The sequence below is a fragment of the Camelus dromedarius genome, chromosome 11 (genome assembly GCF_036321535.1).
Source record: "Camelus dromedarius isolate mCamDro1 chromosome 11, mCamDro1.pat, whole genome shotgun sequence".
In the NCBI taxonomy this organism is placed as follows: Eukaryota; Metazoa; Chordata; class Mammalia; order Artiodactyla; family Camelidae; genus Camelus; species Camelus dromedarius.
In genome coordinates, this window is record NC_087446.1 from 67,014,709 (window position 1) to 67,042,643 (window position 27,935).

The 27,935-nt window shown below is 38.8% G+C and overlaps 1 long non-coding RNA gene across 1 annotated transcript; it reads left to right on the forward strand.

The window, feature by feature from the left end:
• The first annotated feature begins 1 nt into the window (after position 1).
• On the forward strand, positions 2–27,934 carry LOC135322421 (uncharacterized). Its single transcript, XR_010382988.1, has 2 exons — positions 2–75; positions 27,626–27,934. It is a non-coding gene; the product is annotated as an uncharacterized LOC135322421 (long non-coding RNA).
• The last annotated feature ends 1 nt before the right edge of the window (position 27,935 follows it).

Genomic DNA, 27,935 nt, shown 5'->3' on the forward strand with positions numbered 1-27,935 from the left:
ATCTACTTTGCTTGGGCTGGGCTATTACATTCAGATGCTCCTCCTGGCAGCAGTCGTGGGGGTGACTTGCTTTCTGTATGTATATTTTAATCAAAATAACTGTACTTAGAGGTAACTTCTCTTTATTCCTTGTTACGGTGCTTACTTAACTTAGAATGACATTCTCCAGGAGCATCCACGTTGCTGCAAATGGCCCTATATTGTCAGTTTTTATAGCCGAGTAGTTTTCCATTGTATAAATATACCACTTCTTTAGCCAGTCATCCGTTGATGGACGTTTAAGCTATCTCCATGTCTTGGCTATTGTAAATAGTGCTGCTATGTATATTGGGGTGCAGCTGTCATCCTGAAGTAGGGTTCCTTCAGGATATATGCACAGGAGTGGGATTCCTGTGTCATATGGCAATTCTATTCCTAGTCTTTTGAGGAAACTCAATACCTATTCCACAGTGGCTGCACCAAACTGCATTCCCACCAGAAGTGTCGGAGGTTTCCCTTTGTCACAGCCTCTCTAGCATATGTCATTTGTGGATTATTGAATGATGGCCATTCTGACTGGTTTGAGGTGATACCTCATTGTACTTTTGATTTGCATTTCTCTGATAATTAGTGATATTGAGCATTTTTCATGTGCCCATTGATCATTTGTATATCTTCCTTGGAGAATTGCTTGTTTTGGTCTTCTGCCCATGTTTGGATTGGGTTATTTGGTTGTTTCTCAGTAAGTCATATGAGCTGCTTATATATTCTTGAGATCAAGCCTTTGTTAGTTTCATTTGCAAAAATGTTCTCCCATTCTGTAGGTTGTCTTTTTGTTTTACTTAAGGTGTCCTTTGCTGTGCAGAAGCTTGTAAGTTTCATTAGGTCCCATTTGTTTATTCTTGCTTTTATTTCTATTGCTTGGGTAGACTGCCCTAGGGGAAGATTTCTGAGATGTATGTCAGATATTTTGCCTGTATTTTCTCCTAGGAGGTTTATTGCATCTTGTCTTATGTTTATCTTGCTGAAGAGACTATCTTTATTCCATTGTATATTCTTGCCTCCTTTGTTGAATATTAGTTGACCAAAAGTATTTGGGCTCATTTCTGGGCCCTCTATTCTGTTCCATTTGGCTGTATGTCTGTTTTTGTACTAATACCATGCTGTCTTGACGACTGTAACTCTATAGTATTGTCTCAAGTCTGGGACAGTTATTTTTCCAGCCTCTTTCTTTTTTTCTTAAGTTATTCCCTGGAAATTCTATGTCTTTGATGGTTCCATATAAATTTTATTGTGATTTGTTCTAGTTCTATGGAATATGTCCAGGATAATTTGGTAGGGATTGCATTAAATCTGTAGATTGCCTTGGGCAGTGTGACCATTTTAACAATATTGATTCTTGCAATCCAAGAGCTTGGGATACCTTTCCATTTTTTAAAGTCTTCTTTAATTTCCTTCACCAATGGTTTATAGTTTTCTGTGTATAATTCTCTCACGTCTGTGGTTAGATTTATTCCTAGATATTTTATTACTTTGGGTGCTATTTTAAAGGGGATTGTTTCTTTACTTTCTTTTTCTGTTGACTCATCATTTGTGTAAAGAAATGCAACTGATTTTTGAACATTAATCTTGTAACCTGCTACTTTGCTAAATTCTTCGATCAGCTCTAGTAGTTTTTGTGTGGACCTTTTATGGTTTTCTATATATATTGTCGTGTCATCTGCATATAGTGACACTTTTACCTCTTCTTTTCCAATTTAGACCCCTTTTACTTCTGTTACTTGCCTGATTGCTGTGGCCAGGACTTCCAAGTCTATGTTGAATAGGAGTGGTGATAGTGGGCATCCTTGAGTTGTCCCAGATTTTAGTGGGAATCTTTTGAGGTTTTCATCGTTGAGTGCTATGCTGGCTGTAGGTTTGTCATCTATAGCTTTTATGATGTTGAGATATGTTCCCTCAATACCCACTTTGGTGAGAATTTTTATCATAAATGGGTGTTGAATTTTATCAAAGTTTTCTGCATCTATTGAGATGATCATGTGGTTTTTGTCCTTTCTCTTGTTGATGTGAAGTATTACATTGATTGATTTTCATATGTTGAACCACCCTTGTGTCCCTGAGATGAATCCCACTTGAGCATGATGTATTATCTTTTTTATGTGCTGTTGGATTTTATTTACTAGTATTTTGGTAAAGACTTTTTTCATCTGTGTTCATCAGTGATATTAGTCTGTAATTCTCTTTTTTGGTGGTGTGTTTGCCTGGTTTTGGTATCAGGGTAATAGTGGCTTCATAGAATGAGTTTGGGAATATTCCTTCTTTTCAATCTTCTGGAAGAGTTTGAGAAGGACTGGTATGAGTTCTTCTTTGTATGTGTGGTAGAACTCCCCGGTGAAGCTGTCCAGTCCTGGACTTTTATTTGTAGGGAGGTTTTTTATTGTTAATTCAATTTCATTCCTATTGATCCATTTGTTCAAGTGGATAGTTTCTTCTTGATTCAGTCTTAGTTGACTGTATGTTTCCAGAAACTTGTCCATCTCCACTAGGTTATCCATTTTTTTCCATGTAGTTTGTCATGATATTCTCATATGATATTCTGTATTTCTATGTTATTTGTTGTGATTTCTCCATTTTCCTTTCTTATTTTGCAAATTTGTGCTCTCTCTTTATTCTTCTTTGTGAGTACGGCCAGAGGATTTTCGATTTTATTTATTCTTTCAAAAAACTAGCTTTTGGTTTGATTGATTATTTTCTCTATTTTTTTAATCTTTATTTTATTTATTTCCTCCATGATCTTTATTATTTCCTTCCTTCTGCTGACTTTTGTGTGTTTTTGCTCTTCTGTTTCTAGTTCTTTCAGCTGGTGGGTTAGATTGTTTATTTGGTATTGTTCTTCTTTTTTGAGGAAGGCCTGCATTACCCTAAACTTCCCTCTTAACACTGCTTTTGCTGTGTCCCATATGTTTTGTGTGGTTGTGTTTTCATTTTCATTTGTCTCAAGGTATTCTTTAATTTCAACTTTGATTACATCATTGACCCATTGGTTTTCTAATAGCATGTTGTTTAATCTCAATGCTTTCTTTTCTTTCTCCTTTGTTTCTCTGAAGTTGATTTCTAGTTTCCATGGCATTGTGGTCAGTAAAGATTCTTGAGATAATTTCTATCTTCTTAAAATTGTTGAGGCTTCTTTTGTGACTAAGTACATGATCAATCCTAGAAAATGTTCCACACACATTTTAAGAGATTGTTTATTCTGTTATGGGGGATTGTAATGCTCTGAAAATATCCACTAAATCCAATTATTCTCTTGTATCATTTAATTTCTCTGTTGCCTTATTTATTTTCTGTCTGGAAGATCTGTCTAGTGATGTTAATGTGGTGTTAAAATTTCTGACAATGATTGTATTCCCATCAATTTCCCCCTTTATCTCTGTTAGTAGTTGTTTAATGTACTTAGGTGCTCATGTTGGGTGCATATATATTAATGATTGTAATATTTTCATCTTGTATTGATCCTTTAATCATTATAAAATGTCTTTATTTATCTTTCTTTATGGCCCTTGTTTTAAAGTCTATTTTGTCTGAAATCAATACTGCTACACCTGCTTTTATGGCATTTCCATTTGCATGGAATATCCTTTTCCGTCCATTCACTCTCAATCTATATGTGTCCTTCTCCCTAAAGTGTGTCTCTTGTATGCAGTGTATTGAAGGTTCTTGCTTTATTATCCAGTCTGCTACTCTGTCTTTTGACTGGAGCATTTAGACCATTAACATTTACAGAAATTAATGATAGATGAGAGTTTATTGCTATTTTCAACTTATTTTTGCAGTTGATATGGTATTTCTTCTTGGTTCCTTTCTTCTTCCTTTTGTGGTATGGTAATTTTCCTTTGTATTGTATTTAGTTTTTGTGACTCACTTGTAAGTTTTTGGCTTGTGATTACACTTTTTTGTAAGTCTGTTAACCAATTACTGTAACTGTGTGTACTAAACAGATATTAATGTAATCTCAAACCCATCCTACTGAGAACAAGATTTAAAAAAAAAAAAAGAAGAAAGGAAAAATACTCTCACAGTCATGAATTCTCATTTCTGTAGCATCCTGCTTCTTTTCTATTTAGAGTAGACCTTTCAATATTTCTTTTAGCATGGGTTTAGTGTTGCTAAATTCTTTTAGTATTTGCTTCTCTGTGAAATTCTTTATCTCTCCTTCTATTCTAAAGGATAGCCTTGCTGGAGCAAGTATCCTAGGCTGCATCTTTTTTTTTCTTTCAGGGCTTTGAATATATCTTGCCACTCCCTTCTGGCCTGTAGTGTTTCTGTAGAGAAATCAGCTGAGAGCCTTCTCTTGTAACTCACTCTTTGTTTTTCTCTTGCTGCCATTAGGAACATTTCTTTATCCTTCAGTCTGGCCATCTTGATTTATGATATATCTTGGCGTGTTTCTCTTTGGGCTCTTCCTGTTTGGGACCATCTGAGCCTCCTGTGCTTGGGTGTCTGTTTCCTTCTTTAAGTTTGGGAAGTTTTCAGTCATGATTTCTTTAATTACCTTTTCCATCCCCTTTGTTCTTTCTTCCCCTTCTGGTACCCCTATTATGCATAGATTGGCATGCTTTATATTATCCCATAGGTTCCTTATATTGTTTTCATTGTTTTATATTTGTTTTTCTCTCAGCTGTTCTGATTGGGTGCTTTCTGTTGTCCTGTCTTCTAGGTCACTTATTCGTTCTGCTGCATTATCTAGCCTGCTTTGTACAGCCTTTAGGTCAGATCTCATTTCAGCCAATGAATTTACCAATTCTACTTGGCTCTTCTTTATAGCTTCTATTTTGTTTTTGATATATTTTATGTCTCTAAAGACTATCTCTTTTAGTTCCTTCAGTAATTTGATCACTTCTTTTTTGAAATCTTGATCTAGTAGGCCATCAATGTCTATTTTATTGATCGTTCTTTGAGGGGATTTCTCTTGCTATTTTAATTGGCAGGACTTCCTCTGCTTCTTCATTCTGCTCATATCTCTCTGGCCCTGTGGCTTTTGGAGTATCAGTTATCTATTGTGGTCCTTAAAGGAGTTTATTTATTTATCTATCTAAAGCCTATGTGGGAATAAAACTTAAAAGAGAGAGAGAGAGAATTTTAAAAGAATGGAGGAAAAGAAGGTTTGAAAAGAGTGTATAATCAATAATAGAAGAGCAAGTTGAAGCAGAATAGGAATCGAGTTGAGATATCTTTTAAGAATCTTAATAAAAAGAAGAGAAAATTCAAAATACAATATTTGAAACCTGTGACTAATAAATAACAGATCAAAACCAAGAGAATATAAATGAAATGAGAATTGTAAACATATAGGACTGTTTAAAAATAAAGATTAAAAATGTAATAGGAATAAAACAGATATAAAAAGATTTTAAAAACAAAGATTTGTTCTCCTAGAGACTGTGTGCTCTTAATGGTTTTATTGAGAGGCCTTTGTGTCTTCGCCCTGTTTCACAAACTCACCTTGCTCTGTTTGCCCCCTTGTCTGTGCTACTCACAGTGTCTTTCGGCAAGAAGATTGCACCCCTCCAACACTGGGTCAGGTGATCCTTTCCTTTGTGGTGGGTGGGTGGGTCACTCCCCCTCCAGATGCTGCAGTCAGTGCTGGGCCAGTTGCTCCATATATGGGCTCAGCTTCAAAAGTAACAGCTTTATGGAGATATAATTCACATACCATAAAATGCAGCCTTTGAAATTGTGCATTAGGATTTTAAGTACATTTCAGGGTTTTGTAGCCATCACTCCCAAAAAGAACCAGTACCCTTTAGTAAGTCACTCCCTAAACTTCCTTTCCCTTAGACCCCAGCAGCCACCACTCTACTTTCTGTCTCTACGGATTTGCCTGTTCTGGGCATTTCATATAAGTAGAACCATACAGTATGCTGCCTTTTTTGATTGTCGTCTTTCATTTAGTGTGACGTTGTCAAGGCTCATCCATGGTGTAGCATATATCAGTACCCAAAGTCCTTTTTGTGTTCAAATAATATGCCATTGTTATAAATACACCACTTTGCTTATCCATCCATCAGTTGATGATGAATAATTCTGCTGTAAATGCTCATGGACAAGTTTTTGTGTGAACACATATTTTCAGTTCTTCTCAGGATATATCAAAAAATGGAATTGCTGGGATGTATTCTACTTTTAACATTTTGAGGAATTGCTAAAGTAGTTTTTAAAGTGACTGCACCATTTTATATTTCCAGTAGTAATGTATGAGGAGTCCAGTTTCTCCACATCCTCATCAACACTTTTTATTACCGAGTTTATAGATACATATTTATATATCATATAACATATATATTTGTCATCCTATTTGGTATGAAGTGGCATGTCATTGTGCTTTTGATTTCTGTTTCCCTAATGCCTACTGATGTTGAACATCTTTTTATGTGCTTATTTCCCATTCGTATGTCTTCTTTGGAGAAACATCTATTCAAATTCTTTGCCCATTTTAATTGTATTTGTCTTTGTATTTTCATGTTTTAAGTCTCCTTTGTCTATTCTGGATAAAAAGTCCCTTATCAGGGAAAATATTGGAAATATTTTCACCCATTCTGTGGATTGTCTTCTTACTTTGTTGATGAAGTCCTTTGAAGCACAGAAGTCTTTAATTTTACTGAAGTCCAGTTCACTTGATATATTTTCTTTTGTTGTTTGTGCTTTTGCTGTCATATCTTAGAAGTATTTGTACTTCAAAATCCTGAAGATTTTCTCATTGTTCATTTTCTAAAAGTTTTATAATTTCAGGTCTGTGATTTATTTTGAGTTAATTTTCATAAATGGTGTTAAGATAAAAGTTCAGTTTTCTTTCTTTCCAGGTGTATGTTCAGGTGTCCCAGCATCATTTTTGTAAAAATTACTTTTTTCCCGTTGGATTGTCATGGAACCTTTACGAAAAATTAACTGGCTACATGTAAGAGTTTGTTTATGGACTCTCAGTTCTTTTCTCTCAATCTATTTGTGTGTCCTTTATGCAAGTACCACACTGTATGGATTACCATTTTGTTACTGAGTTTTGAATTTGGAAACTTCAAAACTTTGTTCTTTTTCAAGATTGTTTTGACTATTCTGGGTATCTTGCATTTCCATAGTTTTAGGAACAGTTTGCTCGTTTCTCCCAAAAAGCCAGATTTGCATTGAATCTATAGGTCATTTTGAGGACAAATGCCATCCTAACAATGATAAGGCTTCTGATCCATGAACACAGAAGAGCTATCCATTTATTTTAGGTCATTTTTAACTTCTATCAGTAGTATTTTAGTTTTCAATATACAAGTTTCAGACATTTTACTCAGTATTCCACATATTTTTCTTAATATTCCTAAGTATTTTATTCTTTTTGATGCTATTGTAAATGAAAATGTTTCCTACATTTTATTTTTAGATTATTCACTGCTGTTGTATAGAAATATAATTACTTTTTTATATATCGATTTGTGTCTTACAATTTTGGTCAAACTATGTTTTTAATTCTAATAGTTTTTTTTTTCTCTCTCTCTCTCTCTTTTTTCTTTGTGGATTCCTTGTGATTTCAATGTATAATATCATGTCATCTGGAATTGAAATAGTTTTATTTCTTTCTTTCTAATCTAGAGGCTTTATTTTCTTTGTCTGTTTGCTTTGACTAGAACCTCTAGTACAATGTTGATTTTGGGAGGAAATAATTCAGTCTTTCACCATTATGTATGATCTTTGCTCCAGGTTTTTCATAGATGTTCTCTGTCAAGTTGAGGAAGTTCTCTTCTATTCCTAGTTTTTATCTATTATTCTATTAATATGGCATATTACATGAATTGACTTTTTTATGTTGAAGTGCCTTTGCATACCTGGATACATCCCACTGAATTGTGGTCTATTTTATATGTTAATGGATTGGATTTGCTTTTATTCTGTTGAGGACTTTTGCATTTATATCCATAAGAGATAGTCTTTAGTTTTCTTGTGATGCCTTTGTCTGGTTTTGATATCAGTGTGATACTCGTGTCATTGAATGAATTGGGAAGTGTGCCCACCTCTTTATTTTTAGACGAGTTTGTGAAGCATTTTTTTGTTTGTTTGTTTTTTGTTTTTGTTTTTTCTTTAAGTAGTTGATGGAATTCACCAGCAAAGCCATACTGGCCTAGCATTTCCTTGTGGGAATGTTTTAGATTACTGTTTCAGTCACTACTTATTGTAGGATTATTTGAGTTTTCTATCTCTCCTTGAATTAGATTTAGTCACATATCCTTCTAGGAATTTATCCATTTCATCTAGATTATCTCATTTATTGGCTATACAAGTATTCATGGTATTCCCTTATATTCCTTGTTATTTTTGTTAGGGCAGTAGTGTCATCCTTCCTTTCATTTCTCATCTTAGTAATTTGAACCTTCTCTCTTTTTTTCTTCAGTACTAGCTAAAAATTTGTCAATTTTCTTGATCTTTTCAAAGAACCAACTTTTCTTTTTGTTGATTATTCTCTGTTATTCATCTATTCTCTATTCCATTTATTTCTGCCTTTACTATTTTGATTAGAATATTTAATTCATTTACATTAATGTAATTTCTTATCAGGTTGAAGTTACATCTGCTATCTGCTTTCTATATGACTTTTTATTTCCCCAATGCTCTATTACTACACTTTTTTGTACAAAGTAGGCATTTTCAAGTGTGCCATTTTAATTTGTTGTTTATTTTATCTTTTTCTTCTCCTCCTCCTCCTCCTCTTCCTCCTCCTCCTTCTCCTCCATTGCCCTGGAGATTATTATTAACATATTGTTTTAAAGCAATCTAGTTCACATGAATGCCAACTTAATTTCAATAGTACACAAAAACTTTGCTTTGATATCAATCTTTTCCCTCCCCCTCCTCATGCTGTCACTGTCATACAAATTACACCTTTATGCATTTATAAGTGCATCTACACTGTTTCATAAGTATTGTTTTATGTAGTTGTCTTTTACATCAAATAGAAGAAAACACGTATATGTAATACTGTATTTATACTGTTTTATTTTCTTACTCATGTAGTAGTGCTCTTTATTTTTCAGGTGAGTGTCTTTTCATTTACACCTGCTGGACTATCCTTAGTATTTCTTGTAGGGCAGGCCTGCTAGCAATTGATCCTTTCAGATTTTGTAGGAGTGTGTTAATTTCTTCTTTTTTTTTTTGAAGAATCATTTTGTTGGCTATAAAATACTTGGTGACAGTATTTTCCTTTTATCACTTTGACGATACCATCCCACTGCCTTCTGGTCTCCATGGTTTTTGATGAGAAATCAACTGTCTTACTGAGGAGCCTTTGAATATGTTGAGCCTCTTTTCTCTTTCTGCTGTCAAGATTCTTTGTTCTTCTCTTTTGACACACTTAGTCTGATGTGCCTATTTTCGATGTCTCTACGTTCATACCACGTGGAGTTTGTTGAGCTGCTGTGATGTACAAATTAATGTTTTCATCAAATTTGGGAAGTTTTCAGCCATTATTTCTTTATATACTTTTTCTACCCCTTTTTTTCTCTCCTTCCTTCTGGCGCTCACATTATATGTGTATTGGTATTGTTGATGGTGTCCAACATATCTCTGACACAGTGTTCATTTTTTTTCATTCCTTTTTCTTTCTGTTCCACAGACTGGATAATCTCAGTAGTTTTAAATTAACTGACTTTTTCTTCAACAAGTTCATATCTACAGAGAAATCTCTTATTGAATTTTTCATTTTAGTCATTATATTTGTATCTCTAGAATGTCCAGTTGGTTTTTAATGTAAATTTTATCTATTGATATTCTCTGTACAATTAGATGTTCACATACTTAAATTCTTTAGGCATAGTTTCGGTTAGCTCTTTGATCATATGTGTAATTCCTTATTTATGTCTTTGTCTAGTAAGTCCAGTGTCTGGGTTTCCTCAGGGAGTTTCTATTGACTACTTTCTCCCCTGTGTTATGGCCAAACTTTTCTGTTTCTTTGTACATCTTGTAATTTTCTGTTGAAAACTGGACATTTAAAATATTACAATATGGCAGATCTGAAAGCCAGATTTTCCTCATCTCCAGGGTTTATCATTGTTTCCATTGTCATTGCTGCTGCAGATATTTATTTAGTTACTTTCCTGAACAAATTCTGTTAAGTCTGTATTCTTTATCATGCATGGCCATGAGATCTGTATGTGTGCAGAAAGCCTAGTTGTCATCACTGTAATAATGATTGGACAGTGAATTCTTTCAATGCCTGGAGCCAATCGTTTGAGCTGTTGCCAGGTGGCTGTGTGCCTGCGTGCTGAGGGATGCCCTCAGCACCGGCAGGCAGTCTGCAGCTATTCTGTAGCCTTTAGTTCTTGCTTATGCAGAACCTCAAGTTCAGCCAGAGTTGAAGGCTTAAGATTTTCTCAGATCTTTCCTTGCCATATGCCACACATGTGTACGCACTTCTACAATTCTCAGAATTTTTTGGAGCTATTTAACCCTACCTCCACCCCCAGAAAGTCTCAATACTCAATTTTGCCTTCTAAGTCTCCTAGTCAGCATCTAATTAGCCTGTACTGGTACCACTGCCTCATGCAGTTGTAAAGTTACTCACTGCTGATTGTTTTCCACAAACATTCTGGGGACAGGCTGTTTGCACAGCATGAGTTTGAGATAGGTGAATTAGTGACAGATCTCTGGGGGCGGATTTTTTGGGTAACTTCAAATCACTTCTGCCCCTTCCTTGATTGTGAGACTGTTGCTTTTAAAGGCCACCATTTAGGTGAGGATACGGGGATGGGGGTAGTTCAAGTTACGATATGACAAAACTGATTATCTTTATGGAGATTTAGCTGTTATTTTTTCTCAAATAAACATTCCCCTTATTGCTGGAAGCCTTGGTTAAATTTCCAGAGTTCTGCAGAGGTTAATTTTAACAAATTTTGCCATTGTCATTGCTTAACAGAGGAGTAAGTTTTCCAAGATTTTTACTCAGATATTGTAGAAGTGTATCCCATTTGCATTTGTTTTTAACTGAGTTACTTGCAAGAGTAACTAATTCTACAGCTCCAGCCCCATTCACATAAGAGTCCATCTGCATGGCTTCTCCTACAGGGAGAAGTGTGCAACCTGTTGTCCGTTTGTTGTTTTACTTATTAAAGTGTAGGGGTTTTTAAGAATATGCTCATGAATAGCCCTTTGTCATTTTTACACGTTACAAATCTTCCACTAGTCTGTGGCTATTTTTTTCCCTTTCTTTTATTTGTTTTAATGAAGTTCTCAGTTTTAAGGATTTTCAGTATAGCAATATGTGGATGCTGATTACACGGGTGAGGCATTTAACTACTGTCTAAACCTCAGTCTTTGCTCTGAGTCACTGTCTAGAACATCTGAACATATCTACTGAACCCCATATACCAATGGACACTGACAGTCCTAATTAAAAAAATGCTTTTTAAGTAAAGCAAAAAATATTATCTTTGACACTGGAAAAGACAAATTTCAAATTTACTAGCTGATCTTGTTTTCTGTGATCATTAGCTACATCATGTTTATAGAGCCGAGAGGCATATTGAGCTACTGATTTTATTTCATCGGATTTTAGAATGTAGAACACATTTCAGGCCCACGTATAGCACCATATGTGTATCTTTAAGGATATGTACATATGATGATGTCTTTATTATAAGTACCTTATTTTATTTTAAGTACCAACTGCTGTGAACCTCATTAAGGAAACCTTGGAACTGCGGGACTGAAATTTTTCACACCACCACCATCCCGTAGCATCTCTTTTGCACTTAGATGTTGTGTGGCAGAGTATTTTTCTGCTCCCTAGGAATGATCAATGTTGAAGGGGGAAAAAAATCCCTCCTCTAATTAATAAAGTCCAAATCACATATTTATCTGAACAATGGCCACCATTTTAGTCCACACCAATCCATCTACTCATACTGACTCAGAGTCCTTAACACAGACAATCCACAACTGTAGTCAGGGTCCTCAGCCCACGTTGTATCCCCTCCCCATTCTTTGTTGATTCTGACCTACTTTTGTCCAACACGTCCTGCCAGCCTCTTCGCTACCTTACTGCAGTTTTTAATTTTTACGTTTGAGTCCCAGGCTGTGCCTAGTGATTTCCAGAGAAACGCCAGACACCTGGCTCATCAGGAGGGGTGGGGAGGATTTCAGGAAGCTATTACCCTAACTCACTTGCAGATCAGTAAGTGGCTGTTGTGAGCATTCCTTCTAGATCTCTGCCAGGCCCGCTGCATCCACCCCAGCAAAATAACGTAGCTCCTCTACCCACCTTTGCCTCCAATCATCTGGGTTTCTGCTTTAAGTGACACTCAGAAGCTGCTGATGGGCATTATATATATATATATATATTTTTTTATTTGAAGTATAGTCAGTTACAATGTGTCAATTTCTGATGTACAGCACAATGTTCCAGTCATTCATATACACATATATATGTATGAATTCCTTTCCATATTATTTTTCATTAAAAGTTATTACAAGATATTAAATATAGTTCCCTGTGCTATACAGAAGAAATTTAGTTTTTTTAGCTATTTTTATATATAGTAGTTAATATTTGTAAATCTCAATCTCTGATGGGCATTTTTAAAGCCATATCTGGAACCCTTGCTGCAGAAGAGTCTGAGAAATATATTTTCAACCTCATAGCATTTTGGTTAGGAAGTTGGAAGAAAGGCTGAGCTGGCTCACCTAACTTGTCTGCCTTTGTGAGTAAAGAGGTCTGGAGATTCAAGGCCCAATGAAATGTCCCAGCCCTTCAGTAGCAAACTCTTAAAGCAACCAAAATGCTCCCATCTGCCAGAGCATGACTTGTCCTTAGATACTGCTGGCCATAACCACCAACGCTGTCTAATGCATCGTCTTCATCTGGTGCACACTTTCTTTAGATGTCTAATATCCTGATTAAGAGGACAAGCTGGTTTGGATTCCCAAGGTCACAGGCAGCCTTCTGCCTGACTTTGATGTATATATGTTCATTGAAGAGTCCTCTCTCAGATCAGCTAGAGCTGCCCGGTGTGTGGCTTGCCAGAGAATGTGGGTATATTGCTCCCCACCAGAGTCCTACCAGTTGTTTTATTGCAGGAAGAGAGAGAGCAAAAGAGACAGAACAGAAATTTCTTGTCCAGCCTCAAGCACAGTCACCCCTGCCCAGGGCCCTTGCTCTGGGACACGAAGAAATACAGGTCAGCATCGACGTGGCCCTGGTGTACTCCAAAACATGGTGTGGTTTTACTGGGCTATCTGTGTCTTTCATGGACCCTGCAAAACTCTCCCCATTTGTGAAATGGGGTACTAAGGAACTCCCACCCATGCCTGTAGCTCCCAGGGTTTCCACCCTTATGGGTTTTGAGGATTTGCTGGCAATTCATTCTTTTACATCAGGTCATTTCTCAGTTACACGGCAGTCCTGTGACTTCCTCATCAGAACTACTCCTTAAGTTCGGGATTCAGTGAAAGATGCCATTCATGTTCAGGGAGGAGGAGGAAGACAGCACAGATCAGAATTTCTGTTTTGCTTTTTTTGTTTTTGTTGTTTTCATAAGCCGTCTCCAGTTGTCAAATAGACCCTGAGCAAATGAATGACTGTTACACTCCCATTTGAAGGATGAGGAAAATGACACTCAGGGAGAGGAGGCAAATATCCTGAGGTTCCAAAGACAAAAAGGGATGAGCACAGAATAAGATCCCTGCAAATTTCTTGGCTGTCATCAGCCTTTAGGTCAGTGACAGAGTGCCGTGTGTAGTAGTAAAGTTGTAGCGTGCATTTAGAAGGGTGCAGATATTCTTGTTTTAGTTGATACAATCACACTGTTTTGTCTGGGACTCTGAAAAAGAGAAATGGGTTAGAAAATGTTGGTTTCTCATCCTTGGTCCTTCCTCACCCTCATCCGTCTCATGAGATCAGTACTCATTCATTTCATCCCTGCCCACCTGTAGGTGATAAAGCATAGCATGATTTTCATGTCCTGCTTCACTGATTCTTGTGAAATTAGGTGTTTGAAGATAGGAAGTCATGAAAGGAAGCTGCTTTTTTTAAATAAAGTGCAGTAATTTTCTTAGCAGTGTAGGAAATTGAGGATTTTCTTCATTGAAAATCAATAGAGATTTCAAGAATATCTGTATTTCTGATGTGTAGATTAAAATGACAAAATCTAGAGGGATTACAGAAACACAAGGATGATACAAAAAGTATCTTTAAAGAGCTTTCCTAAGACTGGGCTTTTAAAGAGACTGTTAGTTGACAGAGACCCTCTTCTCACCCATAGTCCCTCTCCTTAGGTTGCAAAGGGCCAGCGTTTCCCCTGTGTGCAGTCCTGGTGCTTCAAGTGAGTTGTGGGGTAGGGCGGTGCACATGGTGCTGCCTTCAGTTTGTCCACCCTAAGTAACCTCTAACAGTCAAGGGGCGAGTGTGTTGTAACGGCATGAACCATGCGCCATGCTCTCCGGGGTGTGTGCCCATCTCAGCTCATCCCAGCTCAGGTGATGGCAGAGCAGATAGTGGTGGCAAGAGGTCAGCCATGAGTAGCAGGGAGCACCTGTAGTCAGCTGGGACCCAAGAGGCTAGGAGTTCCAGGTGGAAATCCCAGGAGTTCCCACAGCTCATTCATTCAGCTAATACTTCTCCAGCACCTGTGATGTGCTGGTGCTTCCTTTGTGAACAGAACCAAATCCTTGTCCTCCTGAAGTTGATGTTCTAGTGGAAATAAGAAATGATACACACAGGAGCAGATCCTGGTCAGGACACATGAGTGCTGTCTATTTTGGAGTGCACAAGGTGAGATCCTTTGGGAAGGAATGTATGATACAGGAAAATGTGGGGGAGAGGATGGCCATATCCCAGGTCGTATTTGGGTCCCTGGGATGCACCTCACCAAGTGTGGGTCCTTGGTTTGCCCAGCAACGAATTCGAGAGCCACAGTTCAGTAAAAGTAGATTTATTCAGAGAGATATATACAACCTAGACAGAGTGGGCTGTTTCAGAAGGCAACAGAAAGGCCATGAGGCATGGGGGTTGGGTGCTCCAGTTTAAAGTAAAAGTAGATACACACTCCACAGACAGTGTGTGGGCTGTCTATCTCAGCAGAGAGAGCAACCACGAGGTGTGGGATTGTTAGATTTTATGCACTCAGTATCTTCATATGCTAATAAGTGGGAGGAATATTCCAACTGCTTTGGGAAAGGTGTTGGGATTCCCAGAAATTGGGCCATCACTCACCCTTAGACATTTTGTGGTCAGCCTTGAACCTGTCCTGGGACCTGTGGGAGTGCCATTTAACATCCTGCTGTATTTCGGTGAGTGTGTATTGAAGCTCAAGATCTACTGGGAGTTGACTTTTCCACCATCTTGGTGCTAAAGGCTGTGCCATTCCTTTATTGGATTTGCCCGGCCCCTTCCTTCCTTTCTCATGAGGGAGCTCTGGACTGATTGCACAATTGCAGAGCAGGGGACACAGTGGAAAGAACTTCATAAGTGGAAGGTGGAAGGCAGTGTTTTCAGTAGAATTCTCAAGTCAATTACAAAGTAACGGTCTTCTTTTTGCTGGGGGTACATGGTGTCACATGAGGGAACTGTGAGCCTTGGATACTGTAGTGAGTGGGTGGCTCACTGTGTATACTCTGTTGCTTCTTAGGTGGCCCGAGGACAGTTGGCTTATAGGTGACCCATTCCCTCAAGCAGGGGTCTCTTTGGGGATTTTCTGCATGTGAGGGTAACATGGGTCACTTGGGGGGCAGGACCAGCCAGTCACAGCTTGGTCCACAGTCACCTAGTGCCCTCAAGGCTTTCACCCCATGGATGCGTCACCTCCCCCTGGATGGGGACAAGGGCACAAGTGGTGGGGCAGCTTCTCAGTGGTGGAGGCATTGCTCTCCAGACCCAACACTCAACAGCGTGGACCCCTGGTGTTGGCCACAGTCTTGGCTAGATGAGGCTGTTCGGTAGCTGAGCTCATGAGACGTGGGTGCCATGCTTCCATTCTCACCAAGAGCTCTAGTTTCGAAGGTTCTCGTCAGACAGCCACAAATACTCCATAGCCCATAAACAAAGAACAGTCTCCTTCAATCGGGGAAGGGCACACAGAAGGAGAACGGATGATCCCGAGAGCAGGAGAGGACAAATCCGTCCTGCCATCAGGGATCTGACAGACGAGCCAGCTCAGTTCCTCTTACTAGTTGTTTACTTGGAGGATCTGGGGTATTTGGGTGACCTTCAAGTGTCAGGAAATAGTACACGAGGGCTTTGTAGATTTTCTGGTCCGGTGTTTACTCACCCCATTGTAGCTGTCGTGTAAGGAAACAAAACTTGTTGGACAACAGGCCATGGCCTCTGCTCCCTGGTGGAGCCAGGAGATTACAATATTAAGTACGACTGCGGGGGCATCATTTCTATGTTGAGAGGCCAGATGGCCTTACATAACTCTCATGCTGGATGTCTAAGTTGCAGAGGGAAACTGGATTCCATCCAGCTCTCCAGCCAAGGAGGATACCAGAAATGGCCTCCGCCACCAACTGTGAGCTCTTTGCCTCCACTGACAGCAGCATCTATAGCAAAAAGCTGGGCTGCCACCTGCGTTTCCGTGTAAACATCCGAGTACCCACAGCAATGGCCTCGTGAGGGTTGGTGTGCCCAAGGAAGCGGTGTGTGAGATGGAGGGAGCAGTGCCGGGGTCAGACACCGGGCGGGCAGGCAGGCAGTGACGACATCTGTGCAGCGCAGGGCCCATGGAACTGAGCCAAAGGGAGGCGGGTTTTGGAGCAGGGAACCTGGGCAGTGCCGTGTTATTCGTAAGAAGATCCTGGGCTCTGGATCCACGAAGTCATTGGCTTGATTCCAGACACTAACCTTCATCTTGGGCAAATGTTTGAAGCTTTCTGTGACTCTGTTTCTTGGTGTCCCAAATGGGGACAATAGTAGTAATTACCTCTGAGAGTCAGGAGTGCCTTTATAGTTGTCATTTCATTACGCTCACAGCAGACCACGAGCACGGTTCTAGGTCCCCCAGTTTACACGTGGCAGACCGGTAACCTTTTAATCAGTAATCACGCAGCTAAGAATGGTCAGAACGAGCATTTGAATTTGATCCCTTTGTCCAGATTATTTCTATTCTCACCCAGTATTACTGGAAAAGTAGTAAACTCAGAAGAAACACTGCTGGGAAGTGGGTGCTTGAAACATGTTTGTCATTGGGGAGTGTTGGGTTCACGTTCCTCACAGCCCATCCGAGGCTCCCTGCATCTCCGGCTGCCCTTGCTGGGGTCTGCAGGGCTCTGGGAAGCTTCTCCTTGATCTCTACCCCAAGGCTCTCTGCTCTCTACAGGTTGATTCTCAACCCTGACTGCTCAGTAGAGCTAATGTCTAAAAACAAAAAAATGGTGGGGAGGGTATGGCTCAGTGGCTGAGCACTTGCTTAGCATGCAAGAGGTCCTGGGTTCAATTCCAAGTACCTCCATTAAAATAAATAAATCTAACTACCCCCCCAAAAAAGGAAAGTATTTAAAAAACAATAAACAGTACAAAGGCCCCACACCAGGCTGGGGCGCACTATGTTTTAAAGGCTCCCAGATGCTTCCCATGTGCAGGACGGTGAGAGCTACCCCTCTACATCTCTTCTCGTGAGCTTGTCCACTCACAACCATTAGCCTCTTGAAGCAGGAAAACTACTTGGCTCAGCCTAGAACTTTCTCCAGATTTCTAGACTTTTATTTGCCTATTGGACATCTCTCCTGGAGCCCACAGGCACCCAGCCAGAACTGAATCAGTTGTCTCCTCTCACGACTTGCTCCTCTTCCTGCCCTTCTTGTTTTAGGAAATGGCACTATAATTTAGGACACTGCCAAAGCCAGAAAGCTGGCCGGCATCTTTGACCTCTTCCTGCCCTTCCATCACATCTGTGGCCAATCCGTCCACCTGCTGAAATGTTTTCTTCTCTCTCCTCCTAGCGGGGCCTCAGCAGGCCTTCACATGAACCTGCCAATAGGTCTCCCTGCCTCTATCTTTTTTCTCTCTAGATCACTTTGCATGTCTCCTTTACCTTGGAGGCACACAGAGTCCTGTGTGATGTGCACCTGTGATCTCTCCACCTGGTTGCCTCACCTGCCTCCCACACCCTGTTCTCACTTCTAGACTATTTGCAGTTCCTGGAAGTGACCTGGCTCTCTTTGGCCTCCCTCCTTTGCATGTGCAGCTCCCCAGGGAGAAATGGCCTTAACATTATAACTTCACCTGATCACTTCTAGGGCATCTCAGAACTCACCACAGTGGTTCCCTCCTCTGGGAGAGCGTTGGCTACAGTTCCGGCTCTCTGCCCCGAGCACCCACTGCTGACTGTTATCCAAGCCGTCTTAACAAGCCTCCTCAGCCATCATTTCATGATGAGTCCTGTGCACCTAGGAGCTCCCGGAAGCAGGGACTGTGTCTTTTTTCTCTTTATTCTCAGAGCATGGTAGAGACTCAGGTATAATGGTGGAGGGAACAGTGGTTATTCTGGAATTTCTCTAGAGTTAGGGCCTAGGGGTAACAATCTGGTTGGAAGAAGGGCTTAGGGGATTTCCCTGAAGCCACATTTTTCAATAAACATTTCATGTTGTTTTTGTCTACTATTTGAAGCTACGAGTCTTAAAACAGATTGACGATTTCTAAAAATTACTTTACCGAAGATTGAGGAAAATGGCAGTTTTCCATATTTAAGAATATTATTTTAATTTTGTGTGACTGGGGTGGTGGAAAATAGAAATGCAAGGGTTACTAAAGCATTGTTATCCCCTTCCCCACCCTCAGGTCCTTTGGACAGAAGAGACAGGGATGTGAGGAGAAGGCTTGGAGGGTGGACCGTGCACTGCTTTTAAATTGTGACAGTTAATTTTACTTTTTTTAATTTTCTTTTTTAATGGAGGTACTGGGGTTGAACCCAGGACCTTGTACATGCTTAGCACGTGCTTTACCACTGAGCTATACCCATCCCCCTGATATTTGTGTTTTTAGTGGGCATAATGTGCTGGTAGCAGGTACTTTAGCATCAGACACAGTCACCTGCGTCTGACCATCACGTTAATAACTTTTTCTTGAGCTAGAGAGCTAGTCTGTTTCCAAAAGTTCAATAAATAATCTACATTTTCTTTTTTCTTAAAAAAAGGCATTAACTCATGTTTCTCTTTAGTATCGCCTATAAATAAATGTGATTTTATTAACCGTTTACCAAAGTGTTAACGGTAATAAATATTAAGTACTGGTTTCTGAAGCATCAGTCATCACTGAAGATCCACATTCTGCTGTTCTCTCTCTCTGTTAGTCACCTTACTTCTGGAGTTCTGGAAGCGGCGCCAGGCAGAACTTGAGTAAAAATGGGACACGTTTGAACAGGAAGAACAAGTCCAGCCAGAATAGGAGGCGCGGTGTCCCCACGTGGAGACAGATGAGATTACCCAGGAAAAGCGGGCGCTGTTTAGATGCACTTTAGTCTGTTTACTTCTGGGCTTGTCAGCCTTGGCTGCATGTTGGAATCACCAGGGGACCTTAAAAAATGTTGGTGCCTGGATTCCATCACTGCTAACTCGGATGGTACTTAGTGGCCTTTGGTGCATTCTGGCATAGGGAAGTTTTTAAAGCTCCTCTGGTTATTCTAATGTGCAGCCAAGTTGAAGGAGCACTGACTGGAATGGTGTACACAGAAGAGAAGTGTGGTCCTTCATTCATAGTAACAGTAAAAAGGGGGAAAAGAAAAAGTCTTGTATAAGTGTATAAGAAAAGAGGCATTGACTTTTATCCTTTCATAACACCAATAAATAAATGCAAAATATAAATTAGCTGCTATGACATAGATGTAGGAGGAAAGACACATTGGTTTTTATTGTTGACTCCCATTTTTTCACATGTGCCTTCATTATTGCCGCCTCCTTTTCATCGTAGACTAGGTGCCCCTTTGTCTTTAACTAAGTCCCGGTCACTGCTCCCACTTCCGGTTGGGATGTGCACAAAGCAGCATGACTCTCATCCTAAAGTCAGAGAAAGGTTAGGAGAAGCAGGGAAACATTTGTTGAGATGCCATCAGTGTTTGAGCTAGGCATTTTATATAATTGGAAATGTAAATTTATTGCTGCCACTCCTGCTGCAAAATTAAAAAAATAAAACTATATATCTTTGTATCAACGTTCCAGAGCTATGAAAAGATGATTTTTTGAGTCATCTGTATTATTGCTTCTTTCCATCAGCTGAGATAATTTAGAGCTGATGGTACTTGCAGTCAGCAGCAGCAGGACAGTATGTTGTGAACATGAATAACCGTTGGAAAGAAAATGCTTTTACTAGGAGCATCTGAAAATGTCTCCAACTATAGATTTAATAAATTGAATCACAGATCTACAGAATGTTGGCACTGAAAAGTTCTGGAGGGAGCAGGTAAAACTCCTCTTTTTATAAATGGAAAAAAATGAGGTTCAGCTACCAATAGAAAGTGACATTTGTCTTTTACAATGTAATAAGCTTCTAATAATCCCCATTATGAATATTTCCCATTGTTTACAACTGAAGATGGGGGTCAAAGCATATGTTGGTAAAAGACTGTACATTCAGAGTTGAAAGCTGAAACTTAGACAAAATTAGATGTTCATAATGCTTTTGAGTCCTGAAAAACAAAAACGTATCATATTGGCAGCATACAAAAGATACTGAAGAAAAGTTTTTTGGTCATTTAAACTGCCAATTTTAAATTTAAAATTGCCAGCTAATAAGTTTAAATTTTCATTAGAACATGCTTGTTGAAAAATTGAAGATGAAAACTCATTTCACTTTATCGTACTTCCTTTTTTAAAAAATTGCCTAATATTTTTTTGTTTAGTTTTTTAATTGAAGCATTTTACTTTACTTGCGAAAGTATGCTCCATTGTTTAGAGAGGCCAGCGTTGTGGTAGTGAGAGCTTGGAAATGAAGTTGCCTAAATTCATATTTGAACACAGCAGCTTGCTTCCTGAGTGATCTTGGACAACTTAACTTCTCTGTGCCATAGTTTCCTATAAAATAAGAATAAGAGGGTTGCTTCTTCATGACTGTGGCAATGACGGGTCGAAGTAATGTACAGAATCTACTTGGAAGACTTCCTGGCACAGAGGAAGGGCCATGTACTTAGGGACAGCTATTATTATACTATATCTATTTTTATAATCCAGGTAAACCTTGATTCTTACTGATTTCATCTCTTAAAAATATTCGAAATATAAACTCTAAAATGTAAACTCTAAAACTTCATAGTTGTAGCTAATTAACACATAAAGCTCAACCAAGAAACACACAGTGGAGACCAGTTAGCTGCCGACACCTGTGAAACATTCTGTCCTGCACGGACTCTATGCTGTCACTACCGTCACTTCTGAAATCTAAGGCAAGCTCAGGCCTCGTCAGGTACCCAGACCCCCAAGCTCAGACCATGGCAGGGAAATAGTTTACTGTTCACATATGCATTTTCAAAAAATAGTATTAAAATGAACACTGTACTTATTTTGTTGTTTGTTTGACATCGTTAACGGAAAAGAACAACAAAAAGGAAAAAACCCATGCAATTACAAATAATGAGGCTATGTCTGAAAATTATTTTTTTAAATTATGTTTAGGATTTATTGACCAATTAGGAGAAAAGTCATTTCATTGGTGTAATCCCTTGATTGACTTAACTTGTTTTTTTAATTAGGAAGAAGAGAGTTTTCCATTTACCACCTGGGGAAAGTTTATACATATAACCCTTTGTGCAAGTGCTCTTTTTCTGGGTAAGAACCTGCCACAGACTTTTTAAAATCTAATGTGAAATCCTGAGAAAACTGAAAATCAAGCTGGGAACTATGAAGTCTCATAGAGAAAACTTTTTCCAGAGAACATCTGAGCCAATGCAGGGCGCCACTCTGGAGGTTCCACAGTCTCTTCTGCTCACAGTGCTTCCCCCTATTCTTTTCACCTCTTTTGTTCAAATCAGATCAGTGGTTTAGGATTCTCCAGGGTCTGATTAAGAGACCAGATGGAGGCATTAAGATTTCTAAAATTTTCCAAGAGTAACAACCAAGGTAAAATATCTAAGAATAACCTAAGAAAAGGATAGTAGGAACTATCAAAAAATAAAAGTAAAAACTACTGAAAGATATAAAAGATGCTTTAATCACATGATTCTAGATTAAAAGATCATATCTCCAAAATATCAGAAGTTATAAAATTGATTTGGGGTTTATTGTGAATAAAATCATATTAGTAATATAATAATTAATAAGATAATGAGACTTTTAGTAGTTCAAGAATAGCCAGATTAGAAAATAGGACAGGAAGTCCAGATATGGGCTCTGATATCAATAATAATTTAATATAAGAGATGGAAGGCATTACAAATCAGGGAGATAAATAAAGGTTATTCAGTGAATGGAACACTCGTTAGCTACTTGGGGGGAAAAGAAAAGATTGAAATCATACAGTGAACCATATATTGTGATAAATTCCAGAAACATTTAAAAAGTAACACAATTAGAAAAATACTAGAAATAAATATGGATGTTTACACAAACTCTAGATGAACAGTAAGTTTCTGAGGAAAGTATACAAAGATTTCCATGCATCAGAAGCATCCTAATTTTAAACAAATCACCAGAGGATGTTATTTGTTTACAAATCCAACAAGGGGCTAATTCCTTCAATACATAGAGAGTTCAGATCACTTCAAAGGTAACATCAAAAAATCTCAGGAGCATAGAAGGCAGAGAAAAGGAACACACATTCACAAAGAAAAATAGATGTCACACTCCAATGGTAATTCACTCAGTGCACATCAAAATGAAGTAGTTTTCCACCTCTCAAGTGACACAGCTCTGTTTATGAGGATGAAATGCCAGTGATCACCAATCCCATGCCTAGGTTACTGGATATTTTTTGTGAAGTATGGTTGATTTACAATGCTGTGTTAATTTCTGGTGTACTCCTAAAGCTTTCTTAGAAAGCAGTCTGGCAGTTGATATCAAGAGTCAAAAATATTCCTATGTTTTAATCAACTAATTCAGCTTCGAAAAACTTTTAATCAGGAAGTATTTCAAAATGGCAGGGAAAAGTAAGTACGGATGCAAGTCACAGACATATTTTTATATGTGTATATATATATATATATATAAAATCTCAGCCAAAATATTCTTCCAAACGTTCACAAAGTAGAATAGTTTGCAGCCATGAAAAAGTGTGTCCATGAAAATATTTTATGACATGTCAAAGTGTTACACTTACGATAGGCTTGAGAATAAAATTAATATATAAAATGATTTGTAATATACAAACAATGTACACTTCTGAAGGAATTATGTCTATAGGTAGAAGCATTTTCCTTATTTTATTTTTTATTCATTTTCAGAGTTGGAGTCCTTTCATTGTAGGTGACAAAATCAATTTCCAATGTGTTTAAACAACACCCAAAATTGGGGATGCATGGGATTTATTGGTTCCTGTAAATGAAAACCTCAGATCTGAGGTCTGGCTTCAGTCAAGGAGAGATACTCTAGCCCAGATGATGTCAAGGGCTGGTCTTGTCCTGTCTTCATTCTGTGTCCAATGATGTCTCAGCATGCTGCTTCTAGGCACTCAGCATCTCAGATCATCCATCCAAACCAAGAGAGGTCTCTTTGGCAGCTTCCTCTCTTGATAGAGGAAGCTTATCATTCACATGGGCACAAGCACCTATCTCCTCACATAATAGTGGCTCTTACTGGGTTATTTGCCAATTCTCCAATCATGTGTGAGGCCAATATAATGAGGGGTATTATTTGTCTTAAACCAACTGACATCTACCTCTGGTGCTTCAGAAAGAGTTGGTTAATCGAGCTTAAATCACAGGACTAAAAACAAAAGGGAGGTTATTTATCCTAAAGCAAATTCTGGGCCCTCTTCTAAGACTGGGGACAGATCCAGGACAACAGTTCTGTCCAGTACTGAGTACTTTCAAATTATCTTTAATGAGCAAATGTTAAAATTATGATCAGAAAAAATGATAAATAAGAAGAAACTTGAGGAAGGAGAATGGAAAGCTTTCCTGTTTCATAAGAAATATTGAACCCATTAAGTGCTTGGAAGAAAAATGGAAATGTGTCAAGTTTGTAAAAGTTCTGAAATGAATTACAATTAATTTCACAGACCATGTAGTAGACAGTGCTCTACAGTTAGTGTGTCTTTGGGCTCTTTGAGTATTTCAGTTCTTTCACTTAATAGTTGCTTCATTTGGGGCAAATTGCATCATCTCCATGTGGCTCTATTTCCTCATCTGTAAAAGAGATATAATATTACCTTCCCAACAGGGTGATTGTGAGGATTTAGAAAAATAGATGTGTGCTGAAGCAATAGTAAGCATTTAAAGAATCTTAACTATTAAGTTTACTTAATACATAATTAAAAAATTATTATGGAGACTTTTTAAAAATGCATAGTATTTAAATAGCCTATATGTGCTGTACAAGAGAGGAAGGCTTAATATACCTTGTATAATACATTTTTCACAGCCTTAACTAATTTTCACATTTAATCACACACACACCAAAAAGTTATTCCTTTCACAATCATGAAGACTTACTGTGAAGAAAAGGATGATGAAAGAGAGTAGAGGAGAAAATAAAATGCTTTCTCTACAAAGTGATGGCTTAAAAACTAAGAAAAACACCTTTTTAAGACTTTGGTCACCATATTCATAGCTAATACTTAGGTATAGTTTTTCACATGCCTGTGGTTAATGTTCTAATTGTTTTCACAATTAGTAAATCATTGACTCATCACAATAGTCCTATAAATTGCTATTATTATCCCCCCATTATATGGGTGAGGAGATTGAAGCCCCTAGAAGTTAAGAAATTTGCACAAGGCCCCACAGGTAGCATCGGAGCTGGGATCCAGATGCAGGAGTGTGGCTCCAGGAGGGGCTTGTAAACACTCCATCTGCTCTCCCCTGCAGGTGCAAGCCAGCCTCCCGCTGTTACTGTAAATAACATGATGTGGTTCACCTAGTCTTGAAATTCACATTCTTTGTAGCTTTCTCTCTGGGGCAGCCATCAGGAGCAGCCAGGGACCCTGAGTACATGCTTCTGGACTATGACCAAGAAGGTAGATGGAAGGAAAACAGTTTAAAAATGGGACCTTTAATGTGCATTCTTCAGTGGGCAGAAAAATACCTGCCTAGTGAGGAACTGAAGCCTTACCAGCCACGTGCAAATTATGCTTCAGACACTCCCGTTGCCCTTGAGTCCACACAGTCAGAACTACAATGGATCAGGGACATGAATCTTGTGCAAATGCAGGGAGTAGGAGTACCTGCCATTTTAAGATCTCAAGGAGTATGAAAAGCATGTGAAGCTTTCATCAGCAGAGACCTGCAGTCACTTCCACTATTTCCCTCAGGGCATGTCCACAGCTTCACTTGTCCTATTAAGAATGAAGATGACAGCTAGCACCTGCTGAACCCTGAATCAGTGATAGGTTCTCCCTTGAAAGGAAGCATATCCCCTTCATGGGTTACAACTAGTTCATAACCTAAATAATTCTATAGATGTAGAAGGGATACTTTCATTGGTTCTGCTATCACAGACTTGTCTCCAAAAGAACATGCCACCAGTTACTCCATTTTCAGCCATTTAAAGATATACTTAACAGGCTTCCTTCTTTAGTGCAGTTTTAGGTTTACAGAAAAATTCACAGAAAGTGGAGTTCCCATATATTCCTTATGCCCTGCACACAGCTGCTCCTGCTGTCAGCATGTTACATTAGTGGATGCACTCATTCTTTTTGACATCCTTCATTCCTCCTCCCCTAAATTTTAACATGCCGGATATTCACGTCTCTTGTGGCATTTACATGCGATTTACATCACTTCTCAGGTTTATGTGAGGTTTACAGCACGTGCATGTTGTCTGTTTAAGCGTAGATTGGGGGCAAGTTTTCTGTGTAAAAATATGATCATTAGTGAGCCTTATGCTGCTGGGCTTTTGGGTTGTCAGGTCCTGTTGACCATTGCTTCAGTTATTGGGATCATTGTCTACGGACTTTCAGTGTTCATTGTATTTTCAGCAGAACTTCCCAAGAACCTGAATGGAAGAGACCCAATCCAGAAGTACCTGACTGCAGGTGGGCCACGCCCATCACTGCTTCCCTCATCAGTTTTAACATCATCGTGACCCTGAACGCCATATATGAGAAAGTGGCAATCAAGATGACTGAGTCTGTTAAGCTCCTTCTGCAGCTGAGGTCATTTCTACACCAGTTTTAGAACCAGGTCAAAACAGAGACTTTATCTTTTAGGCACTTCAATTCCAGTACATTACAGTCTTTAGAAAACTTCAAGTGTAAACGTATTTTCTCTAGCTTTTATGAGAAGTGAATTAGCTGCAGCTATGCATTAGTAAAAGGGACAAAGAAAGCTTTAGAATGTCCAAGCTCTGTGTAAATATGTCAGTGCTTAATAATAATTTCAATTACATTAGATCATTTACCCTATTGTTGAAAGTAAATAGTCTCTCTATTGCAAATAAGTGGAAGATGGTCGTGGTTCCAGTGGCAAATTTGCTTGTGCGTTACGGAGAGGACAAGTAATCACACTGTCATGTGTCCTCCCCCCATGCTGTTCCTGTTAGTGTAGCTCCATTCTCATCAGCTGTGGCTTCTATAACAAATGTTTCTTCTCTCTGGCTTGTATCCCAGCCAGCGGCTTAGGGGCCCTAGTAAACTGCTTCCCACACACTGCATGTGCCTGGGTCGTTCTCCCAGTTGTCTGCTCAGTGGTCATCTTCTGAAAACACTAAGACCAATTCAAATTTTGAACTAGGAGGATGTTTTATGTTCCCCAAATGCTTCTAGCAAGTTGCCCCGTGTTTTGTTTGTTTTCTTCAATAGTCCTACCTTCCTGCCGTTCAGGGAGACAAGAGAATTTCTCTTAGCAGGATGTTTAGAAGTAGCTTTCTTTCAACTTACACCTGACAGAGGACAGTTCTTGCCCATTGGATACTGTTGTGCTTATAAATTTTAAGGAACGGGTGATTTTGTTTTTTTTTTTTTGCCTTGTGTGATATTGCATTCATAGTGGGAGAAACTCTTACAACAGTGTGTACAGTTGGAATTAACATAGTAGCTATTTTAAGGAATTCAAAACAGCTTATATGAAAAAAGTGTGAATTGTGTATATATATATATACATATTTAGCTTGTTAACTCATGTGTCCGTGGCTTTGATTATGGTCTCAAAGCTGTTCACAGTTTTACAGACTTAACTTTTCTTTATTCTAGCTGCAGAGATCCCAATGACCAGACTGACTGTGGGAACAACCTAGCCATGAAGGTGTTCTTCTTCCAGTTTGTCAAATACTACTCCTCGTGTTTCTACATCACATTCTTTAAGGGCAGATTTGTGACTTATCCTGGAGATCTGGTGTATTGGCTGTGAAAATACAGAAATGAAGACGTGTGAATACAGCTTTGTGTTCTGACAGTCTAACCTGTTTCATGTTTTCTCTTAGTTGCCCAAAGAAGAGTGTCTTTACTCTCTGTTCCTTAGATTTTTTTAGGCATAAAATAATGACTTTATTTCATGTTAGAGCTATCTAAAATTTAAATGAGATTTTCTTTCTAATATTCCAGTGTGACCCAGGTGGCTGTCTCCTTGAACTGATGATGCAGCTGACAATAATCATGGGAGGACAGTCCATCTGGAATAACATACAGAGGTGTTACTTCCATGAGTACTAAGTCATGTGATCTTGGGGTGAGAACGGCCCACCCATCCAAGTAATTTTCCTGCATGAACATCTCTAAAACAGGGGAGACTCTCTGCTTATTAAAGCTCTCCAGATAAGATGATCCAGCCAACAGTGTAAACATACCTCCTGTTTAATAATTATGTTTAAATTCCTTCCTTTTTATGTTTAAATTAAATCCTCAAGTGCTATAG